This window comes from Phascolarctos cinereus, unplaced genomic scaffold (assembly GCF_003287225.1).
Source record: "Phascolarctos cinereus isolate Bilbo 61053 unplaced genomic scaffold, phaCin_HiC Scaffold_4;HRSCAF=312, whole genome shotgun sequence".
In the NCBI taxonomy this organism is placed as follows: domain Eukaryota; kingdom Metazoa; phylum Chordata; class Mammalia; order Diprotodontia; family Phascolarctidae; genus Phascolarctos; species Phascolarctos cinereus.
In genome coordinates this window covers 120,124,113-120,143,491 of record NW_027555847.1, presented here as the reverse complement: position 1 = coordinate 120,143,491, position 19,379 = coordinate 120,124,113, and the positions used below count along the sequence as shown (strand labels likewise).

Here is a 19,379-nt window from a genome sequence, read left to right as displayed (position 1 = left end):
AAACCTAACCTGCATCCCAGCTTGCTGCGTCAGTGTGCATCCCTATAGTTTAGTAAGTGCTTAATAAATGCTTGTTGACTGACCCTGCTTCTACAAGAAGAGCCTATTTCGTTGTTGGTTAGGAAGCTGTATCATCAGACTTGCTATTGTGCAATGCACAACGCCTCACCACTGGGGAGGGCAGAATCTACCTTCATTATTTTCCAGTCTTTCATTGTCCCTCCTTCTCCCTGCCCCTACCAACGCCCACCTCCTGGGGCAAGCCTGAAGGTGGCTAAACGATGTGAAGAGCTCTCCCTGCAACCTGGCAGGAAAATATGAGATGCCCTCTGCTTTTCTCAATGCCAAGATGCCTGGGGTGGGGAAGCGCAAGGGAGGGGGCTGCTGGCACAACGTGGAAGTGAAAGCAGCAGGACCTAAAGAAACAAGTGGGAGGGAAAAGGGAGGAAGTCTCTCCCTGTAGTCGCAGCTGGATCTCCTCCTGTGCCAGGTGACGCCCCACGCCTCCCCAGCCTGCTCGTCGCCTTGCTCTTCCTCTCTGTCGCGGGGTGAGGGTGGAAACCCAGCTAGAGGGGTGCAAATGAATGTCTACCACAACATACCCCTAATCCAGGCCCAATTTCCTCCTTCCCCCTCCTCCCCCTAGCGTTCTGCTGCCAACTGGGGGTGGTTGGAAACTGCTCTTCCTTCTAGCCCTTCCTCCCCCCCCCCCCCCCCCCCACCCTTCAGCTTCTAAGGCCAGAGAGAGCTGCTCTCGCTACTTCTGTTTCCTAGGGTGCGGGCCTGGGAATCCATGCTGGCACTTCTCGGTCTCTCTCAGCCGGTCAGGCTGTCTGTCTGTCTCTAACGCGCGCTCCTCCCCCCCTTCCTCTCTTCCCGCAGCCCTCCTCTCCCCTCCCCCTCCCCAACCCCCTGCCGTCGCAGCCACCCCACCTAGAGCAAGGCCGGATCCTGGGGCGCAGGCGAGCTCGCCAATTCGCTGTCCCCGGACACGCACGCGCGGACTTGTGCGGGAGCGAGCCCGGCCGAGGAGGGCGGGGGAGGCGCGCGCGCGCGCGCGCTCTCCCCTTCTCTCTCTCTCGTTTCTCTATCGCTCCTCGCTCCTGGAGGGGGAGGCAGAGTTCTTAGTGCGGCGCTGGAGAAGCTAGGGGCAGAGGAGGACGAGGACGAGGAGGACGAGGACGAGGAGGACGAGGACGAGGACGAGGAGGAAGGGGAAGAGGAAGAGACCGAAGAGGGGGGAGTGATGACGGCGATAGGCTCCCTTCTTCCTGCTGTGCTCGCCTGAGACGGAGCTCAAAAGAAGGAGGCGGCCGGCTCTGAGGAGGAGCGAGGAGCCAACGGGGAGCGGCCGCGGCTAACGGCGCCTGGCCGCCGTGGGCCGGTGGGCGCCAGGCTCGGGAGGCGCGTCCGTCTCTCCTCCCTTCCCCCCTCCCCGTCCGCCCCGGCCTCCTCCGCCCAGGCGTTGGGTTCTGCCAGCCTGGGAACGCAGACCCAAGCTGGGAACAGGCCCGGGGGAGGCGGGGTGGACGGCGCTGGGCTGTAGCTGCTGTCTCTGGAGCGGGACAGAACCCGTGCGTTCTTCCCCCCGCAACTCCGGGGATGTGACCGGGGCCAGCTGAGAGAGTCAGAGGCGAACCCCGCCACAGCTGCACCAGCCCCAGGAACCCCCTTCTGCCAAGCCCTCAAGGGGGGGAGGGGTCGGTCCGTCCCTCCCCTCCTCCCTCAGCTCCTCTCCCCTAGGTCCTTCTCCTTCCTCTCTTTTTCGAGGCTGAGGACCGAGTGACAGGCGGACATACGGAAACGGGCAGCCAACTGGAGCCAGCGGGTGAGTAAGCGGCCTCCTTCCGGGGAACCGCACACCCTTGTTTGTCTCCCCCCAACCCCCAATCCTCTTGAAGTCTTAATGACTTTATTCTGGGGCTGATTTCCCAGTGACTGGGTAGGAGAAGAGTTTTTATTACCCTCTTTTTCTAATCCCCACCTTCCTCTCTTTGTGAGAACTGTTAACTTCTGACCCAGAAGAAAAACCCTCATTATCTAGGTGAAAACTTAGGGTACTCTTTATTTCCTTTCTTTTACTTATTTGCATTATATTTGCATCCGGCTTCTCCCTCCCATGCTTGCTTTTTTCTTTTCTTTCTTTTTTGGGGGTGGAGTAAGAGCAGATATCGTTTTTAAAATATGGAAACAGTTGAGAAATTGTCAGTTATCCTCTCCAGTGTTCATCTGTAGTAACTGTTGCTTCTTTGTTTAAGTTTCAGAAGTAGAGAGAAGGAGATGTGACCTGTTGCTTTCGGGCAGAGGAGGCCCTTCTCTCTCTTGCACCAGACGGTATGTATGAATTTAGCCGTGTCTCCCCTTTGAATTAACAGCAAATGTTAAAAGTGTACCCAGAATAATTGTGTGGGAAGATAATAGAAGCAACAGTTGCTTCCTCTCCTGCAAAACATTGTACTTTTGCTCTTGGCCTTAAATTATTTTGGTTAGACCTTTATTATAGCCTTTGAAGCCCCTTTGAAACATTTGCTGCTGGTTTTTACAAGTATTACAGGCTTGGAGAGAAAAGTGAATGTTTTCTCCTATCTTTCCCACCCAAGCTCTGAGGCTTTATAAAGTTGCAGGGTTTATCTTCCCGTGTGGAATGTTTTCAAGAAAGGAAAGATAGATATTTGCAAACATGTTCATCTTGCTGTTGTTGAGTTTTTAATACCATGTTAGAAGGCTTTCTGATGTGTTTTTTTTAATGCCCCCACTTTTTTTTTAAGCTGAGGTAGATTTACCCTTCTGTTCTTTTTCTTACATGTGCTAGGTGGTTACTAAACTGTCAGGCTGATAGACTTCATTTATTTTCTGACTGAGAGAAGAGCCACAAGTGGGGAGGGTAGGTTTTGTTGAAGAGATAGAATGTGGAAAAAGGAGGTTGGAAGTGGGGTGGGGAGAAGAGCTATTCATGAGGATTACTTTTGGTTTCATAACTGTTCTGTATAGACAAGTTGGTTGGGCGGCCAGTAAGTTTTCTGATGTGACACCCTGCAGGTTTTGTGGTTTGAATAATTCCCTTTTCTTCCAGTTCCACCCCTCTAAAATTTAAACTTGGTTGTACATATACTTTTGTGAAGTCATATCACAGATCTTCAGTTTGTAGGCCTACTTAACATTGGAAGAGTGTGTTCAGCATTCTCTTCAGTATATATATTTGTCTTTATAGTAGAACAAAATATCTTTTTGCAGGGCAGTAGGTAGTATGATTCCTTGTTATAGTGATATGCACAGTTTGGGGAGAAGGGGTCCGATCATATATTGCCTAATTCTCTTTATAATTTATTTTAGTTGTGTTCTTCTCTGGTGGTGTTGAAGGGTGGGATGTGCATACTGGGGGATGTAAGAGAGACCCATTGAATAATATAAGATGATGTGCCACTGCACATTTCTTTTTCTCTGGGACAGGAAGGGAAAGAGACTTTTAGGCTTTCAACTTTTTGAGGAGTTTTAATAAATACGTTTTAAAAACTAGAATGTGATCTCTGTGATGTAAGGAACTCCACATATAGAAACTTCCTCTACTTGCTCTGCAACTTACAGTCTTAGTGAATTGCCTGGGACACAGAGAGATTGTGACTTGTCCAAGGTCACACAGCCAATATGTGTCAAAGGTGAAACTTGGACCCAGATTTTCTTGACCCTGAGATTAACTTTCTATCCACTATACCAGAATGCCTGAGTGGTTGTGTAATTGAGTAGAATAGTAAAGTTTATTTTTAGAACTTAGAAGCCCTACTCAAATTGATTAATGTATATAAAAGCAAAAGTACTACATAAATACAAGTTATTAGTATTGTCTTCCATGATTATTGCTTCTTTTAGCCACCCAGGCTTGTGCCTTTATGATGTGATGGTTCACATCAGTCTACCATCACAACCTTATCTTCTGCTATTTTTCTATACAAGTTCTCCTTTTTAGTCAAATTGTTCTACTGATTGACCCAAAGTGCCTCTTCCAGATCAGGAAGAACTGTGAAGGCAGGTTAAGACTAAATTGTGGAGGACCTTGGATTGCAGGCTTAGTAATTGGAACTTTATCCTGTAAGCCGTGGGAAACAATTGAAAGCTTTGTAGCAGGGGAACATGATAAAAAATATGTTTTAACAAGACTGATCTTATGCTGGTGTTAGGTACCAGGTAAGATTGCAAGGAGGAGTGATATGGAGACATTTATTTAGGTAATGAGGGGGTCAGATCAGGATGTTGGCAATGGGAATGAAAAAAATGGAACAATCTGAGAGATAATTGCAAAGGAAGAATATAAGATGAAGAAGAGGTATCAGTGGTTGAAACTAAGGTTTTGACTCTGGGAGCCATAGCCCCTAGCACAGCACCTTATTTATACTGTTGTACTTAAATATGTATTTAAGAAGATAATTCTATCATGTGGTAAGAACAAGCAATGACACATGGATGGCTGGAGTGTCCAGATGATAACTCTTGTGATATCAGGAAAAATCTAAGAAAGCCCCCAGCACATTAGAGGATCTCCTGTAGTGAAATTTTGGGAGGACATGGATGAGAGTTGCATAATTTGCCTCACAGAGCTGTTGGCATGGATCGATGGGTTACAGTGTACATTGTTTTCAGGGATCTCCCAAATCAATGAGATCAAAGATTCGTTTTAAATATCGAGAGTACCTTAGAGACCATCCAGTCCAGATTTCATTTTGCTACAGAGAACTGAGCCATAGTAAATGTTTATGCTGAAGGAGTAGATGGAGGAAGATGTGCAAGAGAAGGAGAGAGGTAGCTGCTTAGCAGAAAGCCAGGACAGTGTGATGTCAGGGAAATCAAGGAAGAAAAGAAAAATTAATAGTGTCATGTTATGAGAGAGGCTAAAGAAAAGGAAAACTAAGAATAAGTTATTGGTAACCTATGTTCAGGGCTTTCTGCTCAGGGTTATTGATGTTGAAAATTTCAGGCAGAATGAAAGTGAGATATTTTTAATCCAGATTATTTATTTTTGTGTTTTTAATCATTTAATCACCCTAAAATCATACCGCATCCTACTTACTATACTTACTGGCATTGTGCATGTGTATGTTATGTGTTTAGATGACAGCAACTCAGCAGCATAGAGTTTTGAGTGTTTGTCTCACAGGAGAAATCTGAAGAAAATTATTAAGTCTTAGTTGTTAAAAGGCAAAGGTGACCATGTGGTAGGCCACTTTGATGTAAACCAGAAGCAGAGTGAGTGGTCTATAGGTTTGTGGCTCTGGAGATATGGAAAAGATGAAATGCACTCTTTTTTTTTCCTGAAGCCTATGGTCTATTAACAACCAGGAAAGAATGTGATTCAGTGAAATGTCTACCTACTATTTCTTTTGCTTGCTTGTTATTTTTACCCAAGTGCATCCTTTTAGTTACTCTTTTGCTATAAATCTTTGAGATTAGAGCACTTATGACTGATTATAAAGTATTTTAGGTAATATAGTCTCATAATAGAAAATATGAAGTCATCAGGTAATACTTAACCAAATAAGTAGAAGCAACATGACATAGTGGGAGAAGCATTAAACTAGGAGTCAGAAAACCAGGAACCCAGTGCAGATTCTGCTACTAACTTGCTGTTTGACTATAGGCATGTTATTCCACTCCTGGGCCTCTGTTTTCTCAATGTGAAACACAGAGTTGAACTAAATGATCGCTGGAGACTTTGTTTTAATACTTTGCTTTTTTTCCCCAAATTTTACTTTTTATTGTAAGCTTGACAAATGGTAATAAACATGGACATTTCCATATAAAAAGAAGTACAGGAAACAGAAGATGATATATGAAGCCAGGAATCTCTGTGACCTTAAAGTTTGTTTTTAAAAGTATACATTAAATTTAACATAGTAGTACTAACACTATGAAAATAATTGCAGTTTATGCACCAATATTGGTTGCTAAGGACAAAATGGTAGAGAAATTGTATGAAGAATTTGATAAGGCTCTCAAAATCAAGTCAACATGCATTCCAGTAACTTGGTGACTTCAGTATAAAGGTGGGGAAAAGTGAGGAAGGAAAGAAATATATGGAAAAATATGGTTCAAGAGAAAGAAATGAGAGAGACTAAAGACTTGTATATTATACAGAAGCTTGAGACCTCTATCTCTCGAATACTTTGAAAAAATAATTGGCAGGTGCTGTGCGTGATTAGCACCAAATGACATGTAAAGAATGAAATTGACCATATTTCAACAGACAGGAAAAGTCTCATAATAGACATGGAAGTTATCACATCAACTCATCAGAGCTAGGATTGGAATTTGTAATAAAGAAGAATAAAGAATTGGGAAAAAATATGATATACAATTAAGATTTAACCCTGAATTATTTAAACAAAATATTGAAAATAAAAATTGGAAATGGACAACTGAATTGATGTAATAATTTATCTAAATGTTAAGACAGTATAAATTAATTATTATAACAAGGAGACCAAAAGAGCCTAGAATGCACCTTATCAGTAAACATTCAGCTTACCAGATGGAGAGACATGGCTACCAGAGACAATACTTGGTTAGACTGTAAGCCTGTCAGTAAAATCTCACAACAAATGATAATGGATGATTATGAGCAATATAATCTCATAAACTGGAAGGAAGCAGAAGATTAAAAAGGCTACAAAATGCTTTGTAAGATATACAGCTAAGCAAAATCATACCAAGGGTATTCAGTGATGAAAATGGAGAGATTACTCCACAGAGAAGAAAAATGGAAAAGATTTACAACAAATATCCAAAATAGTGGAATCACCACACTTGTACCCTATAGAGTATAACAGTGCCTCAAAGCAAAAATGGCACCAAAGAGGAAAAGCAGCTGAATTGGATCAGATAGATCTTTGTGGAGGCAAGGCATTGAGACTGATTGACAGAGTATCTGAAGGGAGAGAAGAAACCAAAGGCATGGAAAAACTCTCAACTCTTATCGATACCAAAATAAGGCGGCTGAGAAAACATCAACTATAGACCTATATGTCTACTTTCCTATCTAGACAAAAAATGTCATCTATATGTGAATAGAGGCACCCTCCACAAGAGTATTAGTAGGGAACAAGCAGGTTTTTGCAGATAATGTTCAACCACGTCTTTACCATCTCATAATTGCCTGAAAGATATAATGGATTTAACGTTCTATTGTGCTTCTTGTTTGTTGATTTATAAAGAAGCATTTGATGTGGTAGAACAAAATGCTGCTTTGTGGACTCTTACAACTAGGTGTCTCCCATCCAAATATCAAGCTCATTCAAGTTTCCTTGGAAGAGCTAACAACAAAAATAACGTGTGATTTCATTGGTATGGGGAACTCCCATTGAGGAAATTCCTTCTACCAGTGAAGGCCAAAACCTGCTGGAACCTCAATGTCATATAACCAGTATATATTGGAGGTAGAACTGGAATCTGGGTCTTCCTAACAGATGAGGCTGGCACACTATCCATGATGCTGTGTTTCCATTATCCATCTAAATATTAAGTGATAAAGTGAAATTTATTTTAATGTTTTTGTATTTTGTTACTTTTTAGTTGAAAATATGAGATCATGTTAAAAATAACTATTGCGTTGTCTGTATGAAGAAGTGTTTCTGTCTAAAGGAACAGAATTGCATTTAATAATAATGCCTTATTTGTATACTATCTTAATATTTCAAAGACCTTTCTATCTATTCTGATTTTTATCCTCATGATAACCCTATCTCAGTAAGTAATATTCTATCTTGGTTTAATTTTAGAATAACAGAATTTTAGAATTTGAAGTGACCTTAAAGATCAAGGTTACATAGTTCATTAGTAACTGTTCTGAGATTATAATCCAATTCTTCTCAATCTAAGGCAAGGACTTTTTTTTTTAATAATGGCTGCCTCCATATATGATTTTTAAACTCAGCAAAAAACCCAAAACTTGTAGTTAGATATTTGTTCTAGTTGTTTAGCTTTTTCATTCCAAATTAATGGACAAATTACAGGAGTAGAGCTTATTGCCTTAAAGTCCTGATAACAGGTGTATTTGGAAACTTAATATTATTAAAATTACTTTTATAAGCAAATAAATTGGAAGGTGATTTTTAAAAAATAAATTGGGGTATTTTATCTCAATAGCAAGCTTTCCTGGAGTATTTAAAATATTAGTTTTGTAAAAAAATGTTTTTTGTAAGCCTGATTCCTAGAAAAAGTTGCCAATATTTGTTACCTTCATTTATTTTTAACCTTTTGCATTTCAACTACAGATATCACCACTTACTTGAAGCTGCTGTTTCTGAGGTTATGAATGATCTCTTAGTTGTTAAATATGATGACCTTATGGCCCTTATCCTTCTTGATGTCTTCAGCATTTGATACTGTTGACCGCCCCTGTCCCTGCCCCTCCTTCCCATTCCCTCAAGCCTATACCTTTGCCAAACTTCCCTTTATTTAGTGAGGGCAATATCACTAGTTGCCCAGGTTTTTTTCTCTTGTTATCGTCCTCCATTCTTTCATTCTCCCTAATCCTCTAACTAATTGTTCAAGTTGAATCTGGTTGAATCTACCTCCATATAGTATATCTTTTATCTATTCTCTTCTCTTCTAGCAAATGGTCACCACTCTAGTTTAGCCTTTCAACACCTCTTGCTTGAACTTTGACAGTGCCTCCTAACTACTTTCTAGGCTTCCAGTGTTGACTTTCCAATCCATCCTCCACACAGTTTCATTAGGCATGTCTCTGTTCTCATATACACACAGTTGTACCACTCCAGTAGAATGTAAGCTCCTTGAGAGTAGACTATTTTTGGTTTTGTCTTTGTGTTCCCTGTGCCTAGCACAGTGCATTGCTTACATGAAATACTGTTAGTAAGTACCTGTTGGATTGGAACTTTGTGGTACATTTAGGTAGCACCTAATTTCTTGTGCACTGGCATTATTTCAAATGGGGAAAAAAAAAAACTCCAAACATGCAGCCTGTTAAACTCTTACCAGGCCTGCCTACATTTAGCAGTGCCAGAATATTGATATAACTGATGGCAGTAAATACCTATAGTTTCTATTCTCTGGATTGTTGTTTTGGCTTTCTTACCTATAGCTTGGCTTCTTTTAGATAGAACCTAATTTTCATTCTTTGCACTTTCAGGAGAAGGCAGGGTGGTATAGTGGACAGAGCACTAGGAAGACCTGGGTTGAAGTCCTGCTTCTGACACATATTGACCTGTGTGACCCTAGGCAAGTTACTTAACCTATCAGTCCTATAACTTTTTCAAGACTAAATGACAGAGAAAATACTGAACTGCATTGGTAGAGGTTTCCTCATCCGGGAATTTCTTATACTAATGAAATCACAGTTGAGGAAACTCGTACCAGTGCAGATGGTTCTGCAGTCCCTAGTCTCAATACTTTCAATAGAATCCTGTAAAACCTTTTAAATTTGCTTTGTTTAACTTTTTAGGATCATATTATTTCTGTTTTTTCTTTTTAGAACACATATGCACGTTTGAGTTGAAATTGTAACCTTCAATTTTGCTTTTTTTATTGGAGTTTAAAAATTTCCTTCTTTAAGAATATAGAAGAGTCATTAATTTAGTATTTGTTTTATTGGTTAAAGAGATTCCTGCAATTATATGTAGGAATTGCTTTAAGGGGAAAATGAAAAAAAAAAGCTTTTAACTCTCTCACTTTTCCTTTCACATTTGAGGACCCCCTTTTAGATGCTTTTAGGTGTGTACAGTTCCCTAGTATTGACTCCATTTACTATATATTGTTTGCTGATTTTTACTCCCACTTGCAGTTTAATTTTTAGGACTTTTCTCTTTTTATGCTGATTTTCATCACAAAATTAAAGAATTATGTATTTTGTTAATGAGCAAATAAATAAAAACTGAAGGCTTCCCAATCAGTGCTGTGCTAAACTTTTCCTTATTTTTATAGTTTATTTTTCCAATCTTTGTCTATATAAAATTCATCTTACATTTCTCATACAGAAAGTAGAATGTTAATTTCTTTTAATAGTAAACTTAATTTTTTCTTCATTTCCCTAGCTTTTTATTCAGCCTCTGATTCCCTAATATAGCATTTTAGTTTTACACCGAGTTGTTCTTTTTTTTTATGTAATAATCATTTTATTTCTCCGTAAGACAATCTTAAAGCTAAAAGAAACATTAGAAGCAGGAGTGTGCTGACAAATGTCTAACAACCAGCCCCTCCTTCCCCCTAAAAAAAAAGGTACCAAGCAAGACACACTTTTAAGTTTAACACTTTCTTTCTTAATATATCAAGGCTGATCTATAGCATTTGCCCATTTAAATGTTTGTACTGAAAATTTAACAATTGTCTCTCTAAAGTCAGTTAGAGCTGGCTTAAGCATACCCTTGAGTAGAGGTTATTTATTTCAACCTCTTCGTTTTTCAAATGAAGAAAAGAGAAACTTACCACTTTTTAAGTCTTTTTTAGAATTGGGACCAATGGAAGGTAGGATTTGAGGATGAATCTGTCAGGTGTTTGCATGGTCTAGGAGAAGGTCCCTGAGAGAGGTAAAAACTAGAATATGAACTTAGAATTGTCAGATATTTTAGAACCGAATAAGAACTTAGAATGATTATATGATCAAACCCCTTCATATTCCATATGAGGAAGCTAACATGTGATGGACTTACCCAACATTATGCATCTAGTCAACAGCAGTCAGAATTAAAACCTGATTATCTTGATTTTCTAGTTCTTTCTACTGTACCATGCATAATATATCTTAAGGGAGAACATAGATATGTTCCTTTTCTGCAGTAGAATTCTTCAAGATTAAAAAAGGATATTTCTCAGTTTTTCTGTTTTAGATGAATGAATAAAGGATTATTAAGCATTTGCTAGACAGTCCTTACCTCACAGGATTGTTGTGTTGCTCAAATGAGATAATATCTGTAAGTACTCTGAATCTTAAAATACTATATGCATATTAGTTATATTTAGAATAATATGTTTGAAAATTTACAGCTGTTTCCCCAGCACAGTGTCTTATACGTAGTAAGTACTTAATAAATTCATTGAATTGAATTATATATTTTCTTCTTTTGGTAAATTATTAGATTTTCCCAACTAGTGAAATCAGAAGACTGTTTTCCTCAATCATTCTGATTTAATGCAGGTTACTAGAAGGGAAGTAATGTGAAATGAGCATGGAAAGGGGTATTTTAAGTGCTGAACCAATGAGAATATATAAAATCACTTTAAAAGATACATTTCTTCCCTTCTAAAAACTAATCAAAATGTAATTTTGATTTAACAAATATTTATAGACAAGGATTCAAGGATGAATAGTTGCTACCCTTACCTTCATGTATCATGGAGTCTGGTTGACAGAAGAAAGGGGCAACTATCTAAGACAGAAAATGATAATCCCAGCTCTGCCACTTATTGTCTGAATAATGGCAAATCAGTTAACAAGCTTATATTAAGTACCTACTATGCCAGATACTATGCTAAGTGCAGTAAGTCATTTAGACTTTCTTGGCCTTAGTTTCCTCTTTTTAAAATGAGAGAACTTAACTAGATGAACATTTACTCTGTAAGATTTAATATTTGCATGATTATTTTTTCTAAAGATTCAAATATTTTATTTACTTTCTTATAAGACTGTAAGCACCATTATACATTAAGGAGAGCTTCCTTAGGAAAAAAGTCTCAAAAATATTGAGTAGTTTTGACATAGTTACAAACCATTCTACTTCAAGCCAAATTTTTCTTTTTTTTTTTTTTGTTGGAGTTAGTATTTATATATTAATAGCATGCATTTAAATATGATTTAACTAACCATCTTTAAAACTAACCATCTTTAAAACCTCTGGAATAAAACTCTTTTGAAATGCCGTTTATACATTTTGATGTGCTGTTAAGGAGTTTCACAGATCAAGAATCAAGAATGTCATCAGAGGTCATCAGAAAGATGGATTACTAAAAAAGGAAGGGAAGCTATGTACCAAGAGTGAGAGATAATTGATAAATAGCTTTCATGAGTCATTGGCATCAATATGAAGTCAGCAGATCTAGAGGAGGCCTCCCAACACATTTTATGGATCCTTATGGAAAATTTGTGAGAGAACATGGACAAAAGCCACATAGAACAAAAAAGGCATCTATAGCTATTGCAATACAAATCTGTGATAAAGAGAAATTTAGGCACAAAGTTCTGAGCATGATCAGTTTATTAGTATGGCTAGCAAATACTAGAAAATTGGATCCAAGACCCCTCAGTAGTCAAGGATACATCTGACAGAGCAACTCTTTTATAGCATTTATACAGTGACTATACAGACATATTTCACTGCTGATTGGTTGGTGATGGTATCCTATGACTAACACCCTCTGGAAAGTCCCATGGTGGGTAAACATCATATTATCGGATTGACTCATCTATCCTCAGGGTCAGCAAAAGCTCACAGATTAGAATTTTTGTGGTTGGATGTTAGCCCATAGGAAAGGAGAAGTTAAATTCTTACAAATCTTACTAATAATAGGGCCAATACAGTTAAGTCTGAATTTGATTCACAAATATTGATTCTGATTAGATGTACTGATTAGATACAATTCTCAATAATTAATCATGGAATATCAGTTTTCAAGTTTCACAATGGGCAACTGAAGTTATAGGCTTAGGCACATAATGAGGTAGCCAGTATTGTAGATTGATCATTAATACATGATAAGATAAAAAGAACCATAATAAATTGACTAAGCCTTATTAAAGTAATACAAAATAAAATGAGGCATCAATTTTCATTTTTACATAGGTTACATTTCATAGTGTTGGAAGGAATCCTTAGCCATAAGATAAAATAATCGAGCCTCAGATATAAATAACTCATACTTTTAAGGTGCTTTAAGGCTGTTCCAGCCATTATGGAGAGCAGTTTTGAACTATGCCCAAAAAGATATAAAACTGTGCATACCCTTTGACCCAGCAATTACCATTACTACATCTGTGTTCCAAAGCGGGGGGGGGGAGGGGAAGGAAAAGGACCTATATGTACAAAAATATTTATAGCAGCTCTTCTTGTAATGGCAAAGAAGGGGTGCCCATCAATTGGGGAATGGCTGAACAATATGGCATATGATTGTGATGGAATACTGTTGTGCTATAAGAAAAAAGTGCAAGATGCTTTCAGAAACACCTGGAAATACTTATGTGAACTGATGAAAAGTGAAGTGAGCAGAACCTGGAAAACATTGTACACAGTAACAGCAATATAGTACATTGATCAACTGTGACTTAGCTATTCCCAGCAATACAGCAAACTAAGACAGTTCTGCGGGACACATGATGAAAAGTGCTATCCGCCCCAGAGAAAGAACTGATGGAGTCTGAAGGCAGATCAAAGCATACTTTAAAATTTTTTTCTTTTATTTTTTTCCCCTCTGTTTTACAATATGACTAATTTGGAAGTATGTTTAACATGATTGCATATATATATATATATATATATATAAAACACCTAAATCAAATTGCCTTCTCAAGGAAAGGGGTGGTGAGGGAGGGAGAGAATTAAAGAACTCAAAATCTTTAAAAAAAGAATGTTAAAAATTTATACGTGTAATTTGTTGGGGTGTGTGTGTGTATGTGTGTTTTGCTAGGCAGTAGGGTTAAGTGACTTGCCCAGAGTCACACAGCTAATAAGTGTTAAGTGTCTGAGGTCAGATTTGAATTCAGGTCCTCCTGACTCCAGGACCAGTGCTATATTCACTGCGCCACCTAGCTGCCCCTTTATACATGTAATTTGAAAAAAATATTTAGAAGGTGCTTTAAGGCGTACAAAATATTTTCCTCACAGCAATCTTGTATGAGAGTGGTAAGTGCCAGAAAGCATCACCCTCATTTTATTGTTGATAAAACTGAAGTGAAGGCAAGTGAAGTGATTTATCCTGGTCACACAGTTATTAAATGTTGGAGCTAGGAATCAAGCCCAGATCCCCTAACCTTAAGTTTAGCACTCTTGCCCTTGTATCATAATCAAACAAAGCTTTTAAATTGAAGTATGATAGTCATAGGTTGGTATGAATATCAGGGAAGGGACAATTTTTGTTCCAGAATTATGATTTTGATTTAGAAGAGATGCATTGACTTTTATGTCGTGAGAAAATAGAAGTTTAAAGTCATTTATCATTAGAATTGTGAGTAGATTTTATGGATTGGTGATCTCAGGATTTTCAGCTATTTCTGTATATATAACAGTGCATGGCCTTTTAGTACTTACACAAATTACTTTTCTCTAAATGTTAAAATAAAAGTTAAATTCCATTGTGTTAAATTGAGACCTATTAGGGCATAGCTGAATGAATAAAGAAAAAGGCTAAAAGTGTAGACAGTAGAAGAAATTATGACAAGTACTAGAATTCTCACAGATTAGGTATTTTTTAGTCTCATCTATGTCTGCCTCTTAGAGGATACTGCACGTAGTTAGTCTTATAGAATACTCAAATCTGTGATCTCACTGATTCAAGATTTCCCTCCAGTCACACAAATTACAGCCTATCCACAGCTGTTCATCCTATTTGACTTTTGTTCATGTCTTCCTATTGGTTTGCCACAGGGAGTCCATCCAATCTACCAGAAGTCTTTTTTACCTTTTGGTATTAGGAGAGTGACGTGGAATCCTCTGGCTATATATTTGCCATCCCTTGCTCTCAATATATGACTAGCCTGTTTTCTTTTTCTGCCTTGTAGTTGCTGCATGATATCTTTTACTCTTATTTTTGGAGTTTGTATCCTGTGTCTTGCTGTCATATAGCAACAGTGGTAGAATGTTGGTATTAAAAAGATGGGCCTTTGCTTCCATTGGAAGCTAGGGGCTATTTAAAGGGCTCGGCAGGTTCCTGAAGGCAATCCAAAAAACTTTCCTCTTCCTGTTTTAGTCTGATTCCAACTCATTTTCCCTCTGTGTTTTCTTCCACATATACATATTGATGGATAAGCTCTGCAGGTTGTTCTATAACGATATCCAAATGCTTGTTGAAATCTATACAGTGGATATTCTTCATCTACTTGGTATTTCTTGTCCTGATGGTCCAGGCAAACTTTTTTGAATAATTATAAATCTTTTCCAGGAGACTCTGCAGTTTTCTGAGGCTTAATACAATCAGCACATTATCATTTGCAAAATAGAGCATATAGAAGATCTCACCATTTATAGGGAGTCCTTGAGTTTTAACTTTATACCAGATCTCTTTCATTATAGTGGCAAGTACCTTTAGCAAAGCATGCAGTCTCCTTGTTTTGTGCTTTGTAGAGGATGGTGCTAAGTCATCAATCAGCAAGCAGTTGTGGAGTACTTAGTATCCATCAGACACTCTGCTGGTGCTAAAGATACAATGACTGAAACAGTCCCGTTCTTGGAAAGAGCTTATATTCTCATGGAGGAATACAAGTATATGAAGAAATATATGCAGACTAAATAGAGGATAAATACAGATTAGGTATATACAAGATAGTTTGGGAGGAGAGGCATTAACAGTTGAGGGATCATGAAAGGCTTCATATAAAAGATCGTGCTTGAGTTACATCTTGAAAGAGAGGAGGAATCGTCTGAGGTGGCAATGAGGAGGGAGTGCATTATAGACATGGGGGCTTTGCCAAAGCAAAGGAGATGGAATGTTGAGTGTGAGGAGTAGAGAGAAGGCCAGTTTGGTTGGATCTCGGAGTGTAGAAGAGAAAGTAGTAATGCCCAATGATGTTGGAAAGGTAGGTTGAGATCTGGTTGTGAATGGCTTTAAAAGGTAGAGGAGTTTATACTTGATCCTAGAGAAATAGTCCCTGGAGTCGATTGAGTGGGATAGTGATGTGTTCAAATCTAAAAACGACTCCAGTCTCAAACTCTGTACTAAATGAGGCAGTAGATAGGGACTGCCATACTGTGAAATATTAAAAGTAAGACTCTGCAGCAGAGGTATGAGTGGGACGTAAGGCCTGGGCTAGACCCAATTTAGTAGACTGAGGAATGGTATTGGGAACAGATAGTAATTGAGCTGTACCTGGTTGGAGTAAAAGGCTCCTGCCATGCTGCAAGGACTTCTGAGGCAACTTGAGGTTTCTAAGTGTTTGTGATGATGATCTTGGTGAAGGATAAGGGACTATTTGCTTTCCTTCCACAGTCCCTCCATGCATTGTGTTTTGGCATTAGAAATAATGATTTTCCTAGAAAGGTCAAGGGAATTGGTGAGGCTGGGAGCATGTAGGCCAGAGGAGAGAACATACTGAGAAGAAGGTTGGAGATCAAATTCAGTATCCATTAAGTGCCTATTATGTGCAAGGCATTCTGCTAGGTGCTTAGGCTGATAAAAATGAAATAGTCCCTGCCCAAGCTGATATAACACATGCACAAATAAGTCTGCTTAAAGCTAAATGGAGATGGGAAAGAACATTAACAAATGGGGTATTTGGAAAGCCTTCGTGGTGGAGGTGGCACCTGAACTGGGCCTAGAAAAAAGATAAGTATTCTGAAAGGTGGAAATGATTAGAAGGGAATTTAAATCCAAGCATAGGTAGGGGATGGCCTGTGTGAATATGTGGAGGTGGGAAATGGAGTGTCCAGTTTGATTGGCATGTATAGTATGCTAAGGGGAGTGATATGAAACAAAGTAAACAAGGCTGGCTAGGTCAATAGATGGGACACAGAGTGTATGGTGCCTTAAATGCCAGGCTAAAAATTTTTGTATTTTCTACTATAGGCATTGGGAACCCACTGAAGGTGAGCAGATGAGTGACATGGTCAGACCTATATTCTTTGAAGATTATTTTGGTAACTGAGTATAAGATGGATTGGAGAGGAGAGAAGGGAAATGGTGACCAAATTGGAGGCTACCTAGTACAGATGAAAAGTGATGAAGCCATGAAATAGGTGGTAGCTGTGTTAGTAGAAAGAAGGGGATAAGTGTGAGTGATGGCATGGAAATAACAATGATAAGACTTGGAAGCTGAATGGATAAGTTAGGAAAGGAGAAGGGAGAGTCGTGGGTGATTCAAACATTGAGTACCTGGGTGACTGGGAGGAAAATGGTACCTTAACAAAATTGAGAAGTTTGGAGGGGCAGGCAGAAAGGAGTTAATAAAAAGAATAAAAACCTTTGATCAATCTGTTCCGTTTTATGTGATTCTGCTAAACCAATGACATCTTACCTTAATTTCCTATTCCTGTTTGGATATTTCAGTTATATTTTTATGTTATGGTGGATGAAAGATGAAATGACTGAGGAAACAGGTTTGATCTTCCAAAGATATTGATTTATTAAACAATACATGCCAGTTGCCCAACAAATTGGGACCTGGGCCCTTCCTTAGCTTAGGACTGGACCCCAGATACAGGGAGAGAGACTTTTATACATTAAAAACAATCAAATAAGGCCAGTTAATTAAAAGGAAACAATACAACATTAGGCAATCTGATTTCTAATTAGAGGAAAGATAAGGAACTTTCCAGGTGGGGAGGGGGAGAACAAACAGGTGTAGTTCCCTGGATTCAGAAAGAGTTGTCCCATTCCTGTCTCCCTCAAGTGTTCGTAAACAATCTAAGGAACAGGGAAACAATAACTGACTGCTCAGTATGTGGCCAGTTTTCAGGTAAGACATTAGGGGTTGGGTGAGATGTACAGTTGTGAGAGAGCTTACCTCAATCTTTGATTCTGGCTGGGTTTCTGGTCAGCATAATGTAAATTCTCAGTTAAGGGTTTCTAAGCAGCAGGTAGAGGGGATCAAGTTTTCCAGCATTGCAGGTCTTCAAACAATGCAATAAGGTTTACTCTCAGTTCTCACAGTTGAGTAAAGTTTTCTCAGAAGACCCATAATTGAATAGAAAGGAAAATGAGCTAGCTCCAGAATTGAGTCACAAGATGGAATCAGTGTGGTTGTCTCAATTCCCACAATTAACTAACTGCTGTCCTAATCCCCTCAATTCCTTCAGTGTAAATATGAGAAACAGCGAGAAAGCCAGTTTGCTTAGACTGTGGAGTTCAGGAAAAAGAGGGAGAATTACATATAATAAGATTGGAAAGGTAAATTGGCCCTGATTGTGAAGGGCTTGGGTTTTTTTTAGATTAGTTTTTTTTAAATGAATAGGCATTTATTTTCTCTCCTTCCTACCCCCACAGAGATACACACACACACACACACACACACACACACACACACACACCCTTGCAACAAATATGCATAGTTAAGCAAAAGAGCTTTGGGAGGAGGTAGAATGGAGGAACTTTGAAAGGGGAGGTTATTGGGTGAAGGTTAGCTGTGGTTGTGATGAAGATTAGCCCCATGATTGGCCATTTCAAGAGAATGGGATGTCCTTTGTTTTCTTACCTTCTCATCCATTGATTTTATATCCCTTGGGACAGGGTTGGGGAACTTTCCGCCTTGAGGTCACATGTGACCCTCCAGGTCCTCAAGTTCAGCCTTTTGCCTACATCCAAACTTCTCAGAACAAATCCCCTTAATAAAAGGATTTGTTCTGTAAAACTTGAACTCGGTCAAAAGGTGGCCTGAAGACCTAAAAGGCCACATGTGGCCTCAAGGCCTTGCCTTAAGGTTGTGCCTGTTCCCTACTTTAGATAACAAGTTTAGTTTAGATCGCAGGAAGATTGCATTTTCTAGTGTTTATTTACAAAGTAAAGAGAAATTCAGTGGTAATAGTCAGGGAAAGGTAATTAGAAGTGCAAGTACAAGAAATCTACCCTCTTAATCTAGGTAGCCCTTAAACTTCCTAAGTTACTTTATCTCTAGCTATGTAGCTTGGAAAGGGACTCATATCCATCAGGAGACTTAGGGTGCCAAGGATAATAGGTGACATGCTCCTGGGGACACAGAAATTGAAAATTGAATGCTTCCTCCACATTCTGGATGCCTTCCGGGTGTGTGCTCTTATTCTCTTTATGTCCTGAGTTGAGGCTATGAGCCAAGCCCTGAAATAGCCCTAAAACAGTGTCTGGCAAATAGTAGGCACTTAACAAATGCTATTTGACTTGGCACCTAGGGACCCAGTCAACACAATAGTCATTTGCTACTGTTAGAATTGTAAAGCAAGGGGGACTCATCCTTCACAAATTTCGATTCTGATCCTCAGGGGACAGAGACAGTAGAGGAACTGATGGCAGGAGGACTCATATCAACCCCGGATTCCAAGCCTCACATTCCATAGGTATTGCAGGACCAGTGTATCAGGAACTGAGTGCATAAAGTTCTACGTTCAGTGGTTTTCAGTGGATCACCCTTCCCTTGATATTTGAGAATGCGGTCAAGATGGCAGCCTGGAATCACAAATGAGTTTTCTCCAGCAATACTCAATGAACCCACTCCTCAACCCCCTTGAATGTCACTCCATCCTTCTCTCTCACTGTCTAGAAGA

The 19,379-nt window shown here is 39.2% G+C and overlaps 1 protein-coding gene across 1 annotated transcript in view; it reads left to right on the top strand.

The window, feature by feature from the left end:
* Window positions 1-931: 931 nt before the first annotated feature.
* Window positions 932-19,379, top strand: part of JAK2 (Janus kinase 2) — a 136,559-nt gene continuing 118,111 nt past the window's right edge. Inside the window, exons 1-2 of the mRNA XM_078151699.1 lie at window positions 932-1,828; window positions 2,259-2,334. The gene's annotated coding sequence lies outside the window, so the exon portion shown is untranslated. The remainder of the gene's footprint in view (window positions 1,829-2,258; window positions 2,335-19,379) is intronic.